The sequence below is a fragment of the Hemitrygon akajei genome, chromosome 4 (genome assembly GCF_048418815.1).
Source record: "Hemitrygon akajei chromosome 4, sHemAka1.3, whole genome shotgun sequence".
Taxonomy (NCBI): domain Eukaryota; kingdom Metazoa; phylum Chordata; class Chondrichthyes; order Myliobatiformes; family Dasyatidae; genus Hemitrygon; species Hemitrygon akajei.
The window spans coordinates 21,470,737-21,476,736 of record NC_133127.1 but is presented as its reverse complement, the minus strand read 5'-3'; positions in this window follow the sequence as shown (position 1 = coordinate 21,476,736).

The following is a 6,000-nucleotide window of genomic DNA, read 5'->3' as shown; positions in this document are numbered from 1 at the left end:
TGGGATAGATGTTATTCTCTCTTCTGGGTCTGTAAGCTGTTGTTGGCAGTCTCTTGGGGAGAGAGGGTGAGAGTGAGAGAGGGCGATGCTGTAAGCTGGGCGACGGAATGGACCCCGAGCGGGGGTCCGAGGCCAGGATTTTTGACGAGGAAAGGAGACAAAGACAGAGGTGCCGGGGGTGCCTGGTTGATCACATCGGGTGGTCCTGAGCTTCAAGTTGAGGAGGTCTGAGGGGATAGAATGGTGGCATGAAGACTTCGTTAATAGAGCTCCATCGGTTGTGCACGAAGTGGTTTGGACTTTGATAAGTTTTGGTGCCTTTTCTTTATTTTCTTTTCCTTCATATATACTGTAGCATTATTAATCACTTAGTTCTAGTAAGATCTATAAAGTGAACTCATTTAATTGCATACGGTGTCCTGTCTGTTATTTGGCGTGTTGGGGACATCACACAGCATCCACACAAGCTGATCACCCAGTTTGGCGGGGCCGAAGGCTGCTCCCCCTAAGCGGAAGTGAGCTGAGCGAGCCTAAGGCGTGCCGGGGGCTACACTGAGTTGATAAATATGTGCGGAGTGGCAAGCAGGGCTGGTTGTGAAACCTTGATAAGGTCAGGAATGACCTTTGTGTTTCTTTTAAGGAATGTGTCTCGCTGCGCCTGAGCAATGATCAGTAGTGGTTGTCATGGTGATTTCATAAGCACCACACCTCTTCCTTGGATATGGTTAATGTCAAAGAGGTGACTGGTTATTGTCTCCTCATGGTAGATGTACACCAACACTTCTTCAGGTAACCCTTATCACTTGAGTTCTTGTTCTCACTCTCAGTCTCACTCTCTGTCTCTGATCCACTGCAGTACAGTAGTGCATTAGCACAACACTTTACAGCGCCAGAGATCACTGATTGGGGTACAACACCCGGCTCTCACCAAGACTGAGTAGGCTTCCGGCTTCCTTCCCCATTCTAAAGATATGCTGTTATGGTTAGTGAGTCGTGGCCATGTTCCGTTGTTGCTGGAAGTGTGGCGACACTTACGAATTGTGCCACCAGCACAATCCTCGAATTGTATTGGTCTTTAACATAAATGATGCATTTCACTGTATGTTTTGATGTGCATTTCCTAAATAAAGATCATCTTTAATCCCTTCTCCTTTTAGTTTTGTCCTTTATCCCATGTACTTCACCAGCCCCCATTGCTATTTCCATCCTCCTTCCCCTCCTGGTCCACTCACATATTTCACACACCGGATTCCCTCCTCCCCCATTCTGCCATCTGCTCTGATTTGCCCTTCACTTCTCACCCAGGGAATCTCTGGACTAAAGAATTGAAAGGGACGATAGCTTTATTTGTCACAGGTACATTAAAATATACAGTGAAATGTGTCACTTAGCATCAAATCAAATCAGTGAGGATTGTGCTAGGGGAAGCCCGCAAAGTACCACCACTCCTCGGACCCTAACATAGCAAGCCCACAAATTACTAATCCTCCACAGCCTAACCGTATGACTTTGGTAAGTGGGAGGAAAACAGAACACCAGGAGGAAACCCACTTGCTCAAACCCTTTACAGAGAGTAGAGCGAACTGAACCCTGATTGCTGGTGTTGTAAATCCTGTTGCATTAGCCGCTTTGCTGTTAACCAAATATATTATAAGTACAATAATTTATCTTCGCCTTTCCCACTATAACGGTGCCAACATCTTCACTTTTTTTCCAGATTTTACCTAGTAACTGAATTTATACTATCCAGTGAGATTTATCTCCCGGTTGTTAATGTAGGAACCTTGCCACAATATTGCTATATGGATCAGAAAAGGACCTAGAGCAAGGAGAGTTGAAATTCAGCTCTTGTGAAGTGTCATCTCAGTTTGAGATGTCAGGGATCCTGAGATTAATTGAAGGAAGGGCTGAAGCAGTCTATAAAGTCCAAAGCCTGTCTGTTTTCCTTTTAGGTGTGAGATGAGCTGCCTGTGCACGGTAATGGCTGTCCTAAAGCTAGCCAATTCAGGGAACAGAGCAGCGAGTGATGCCGTTGAAATAGTTGACATTCAGTTTGTTCCCACTCGCTAATGAAAGAACTTCTTGGGGAATAGAACAAGAGACTGGAGTAGCAGAGAGACCCAGGTGAGTTAGAATAAACCCAGCCACATTTACGATAAAAGAGAAATGGCCCTGCAGTTGTATTGGCAAGCTATGAGCCCTGTCAATCATAAGGAATTCTGGGATATTGTGGAGGTGTTTATCAGATGTTTGCCATTCATATTAGCTGCAACTTTATAACCTCCTAGTGATCCAGATGCACCTTAAATATTTAATGTTACCAGAGGCATCCTAACTGCATAAGATGAAGCTATTTACCTTCTTAGGTCTCTGGTGGCTCCTTGTAGAGTGCTTTATTTAAGCCCATTTTCTCATTCTTTCCCAGAGTCCATATAAATTATTTTCTCCTCCCTGAGTACCTTTCGATTTGCTTTACAAAGCACTGGTTAACTTTCCTACCTGCTTTATGTGAAGTGAATTCCAAATCATCTTCATTCTTAGTGTAAAATAATTTCTCCCCGTACCTTCATCGGTTTGAATCTCTATTCCCTGGTCCTTCAAGCATCTACTAATGAGAACATTGTGTACAACAGAGTGGAGAATTCCCCTGGCAAATACTCCATCTTCAACCAATGCCAAACAGAAACATACCTGCCGACCTTTTCTCTCATTCAGCTTTTTGTTGCAATTCAGTTCTTCTTCGAAGGTTGTCCCTTGAATTGATAGATTGTCACGCTGTGCACTGGTAATATTGGAACTCAAGTGCAGAGGAATGAGAGATTCTGATGTAGAGACAGCAACAAGAGTTTATTCATAATATTTCCAAAGAACATCGGCGACTCTGCAAGAAGTAATATTCTCAGAACCAGGACCCGTGTTTAGTACTAATTGGGCATCCACTTACATGATACAAGTACATAACGTGGAATCCCTGAGACTATTAAAATAAATTTAGTTTATCCAGGACACCAGATTACAAAGAGCAAGTCACTCGATAAAAACTCAATTAAATGACAATAAATCAATTCAGGTGCTTTAAAAGCCTCAGAGCCCTTTACCCTTCGACACCCCGCACAGACCCAAGGAGCTCATTACACAGATGAGACCATAAACAGAGGAGCGGAATTAGGCCACTCACCCCTTTAAGTCTATCCAATCATTTGATAATGTCTAATTTATTATCCTCAATACCATTCTCCTGCTTTCTCCCAATTGCCTTTGATGCCCTTACTAATCAAGAACTTAACAACCTTTGCCTTCAATGTACCCAGTGACTTGGCCTCCACAGCCATCTGTGACAGTGAATTCCACAGATTCACCACCCTCTGGCTAAAGAAATTCCTCCTCATCTCCATTCTAAAGGGGCATCCTTGTATTCTGAGGCTAACTTGTTTTCATTCCAGTTTTATGGCTTCTAAGTTGGCTGATGCAAATAACACATTGGTCTTCATTGATTTTCGAAAAGGGAAGTATTGGCACAAATGTACAGGGTGTTGGCAAGACCACACCGAGGGTACTGCGCACGTTTTTGTCCCTTTACTTAAAGGTAGTAGTCTAAATACACCACTGTGGACTTGGGTGTTGGACTTCCAAACCTACAGACCTCAGAGAGCCAGATGCACATCCATCCCTTCCTCCCCGTCATCCTCAACACGGGTGGCACCCACCCACCCCTTCTTAGAACTGTGTGCTGAGCCCACTGCTGTACACTCTGCTCACACATGGCTTTATGGCCAAACACTCAAGTAATGACATTGTCAAGTTTGCTGAGGACACCACAGACGTGCAGTGGAGAGCTTGCTGCTTCACTGCAGAGTACAGAGTCTACACTGTGGTGGGCAGGAAAGCTTATCAATGGGTAGTCAATACTGCCCAACAATGATGAGGCAGCCAGCAGAGAGGAGGTGGAAGAGCTCGAGGTCTGGTGCCCGGCAAAAAGCCTCTTCCTCAATGTCAACATGGCAAAGGAGATGGTTACCGACTTAAGGAGAGCCACTCATACCCCCTCCTTACACCGGTGGCACAGCAGTGGAAACTGCAAGCAGTTTCAATCTCCTGGGAGTGCACATCTTGCACAACCTCTCATGGTCTCAGAACACATCTACACAGTCAGCAAAGCTCACCAGCACCTCCGCTTTCTGAGGAGGCTGAAGGGAGCTGGACTATGCACATCTATCCTCACATCCTTCTACAGATACGCAGTAGGGAGTATCCTAACATGCTGCATTATTGATGTCCTTCCAATGGCAGGGTAATCAGAACTGTACACAATGCGACTTTCCATGAGGGTTTGTGGAGATATTAGATTTCTCCAGGAAACTTTAGAGACTATTCTCGAATCATTCCTCTGTCATCCAGGTAAACCCTTGCTATGAAAGTGCTTGGAGAAGAGGACCTGATGCTGGGTGTGTTATCAATATCAGACCTACATTGTTGGCCTCAGAGGGGACACTGATATTGGTTCATTCATTGTGTAGAGGATTTGGAGATATTTCTGTAGAGAGTGCATTGTAACCTCTCCAGTGCTCTCTGGTACTGGTGTAGATAGTCCATGTCCAGAAAGTACACGGACTTGGCCAATGAAAACAGACCAGTATTGGGGCAGTCCAAGTGGAAAATATATAAGACTTTCCAGCCGAGACACTGCAGAACACAACAACGTGTATTCAGTTTAGTGTAAACTCCATTGTGGAGGTGTCTGGTCTCACACGTATGTTAGCCCACAGGAGAATGGAGGATTGTCAAGTAATGATATCAACTGGGTACAGGGATCTTTACATTTTTTGGATTAGATTTTCAGATCAGTGCTGCTGTGCCAGAAGTGTCATCTTTTGCATGACACCTTAAAACAAATCTTCACATGGCTGGACATAAAATCTACCAGGGCAGTGGTGACTACTCAGTGTTCTGGACAAGGGTAAAATCTTCCATCTGGATCCCCACATCTCCTAGAAGGCAAGACAGATAAATAGGTAATTTTGAGAGGTGCTGAGTGGGGGGGATGTCCACTCAGCTGAGTGCCAGCCTCCAGACCCACAGCCTACAAAGGCCGACAGGGTAACCAAAGCTTGTGCAGGTGACTGAGATAACTGGCTGGGTAATCTGCCATTGGACAGACATCAGTTCAAGTAACAACACTGGCATCTACCCAGCATTATGGAAAATTGCCCAAGCATGTCATGTTCACCAAAAGCAGGAAAAATCCAAACAGGTAAAATATCGGCAAATCAGTCAACTCTCTATTAGTAGAAAAATGATAGAAGCTGTCACTGGCTGTGCGCCAGGATGAGATTTACTCAACAATAATCCCAATAACCCAGTCACCCAAACCCAGTTTGGAATTTGCCAGCACCGCTCAATCCCAGCCCTCGGCAAGATCAGTAATTGGTAATAAACACAAGAAATACTGCGTGGAAATCTTGAGCAACACATATAATGCCGGAGGACTTCAGTAGTTCAGGCAGTGTCTTTGGAGGAGAACAAATAGTCAACTTTTAATCAGAACTGGAAAGGAAGGGGCAGCAGCCAGAATAAGAAGGTGGGGTATGGGGAAGGACTACAAGCTGATACATGATAGATGAGACCAGGTGAGGGATGCTGTGTATTTAATATTTCAGTAATATTTGAATAATATTGTAAGAATATTGTTTGATTAAGCATTCTCTGTTGCTTACATAATTCATCCTGAGTTCAAAGTCAATTCAAAGTACATTCATTATCAAAGGATGTATAAATTATACACCTTGAAATTTGTTTGCTCACAGACAGCCACAGAGCAAGAAACTGGAAGAACCCAACTAAAAAAGGGAAGACCATAACCACTGTGCTGAGAAAGAAAGAAAACACACACACGCACCATCCAAACAAGAGCCAAATTGAGTCTTTAGTTCCGCTCCCAGGAGCAGCCAGAGTGGTAGGCCAAAACCTCGATCTCATTCATCATATTTACGGGACAAAAAG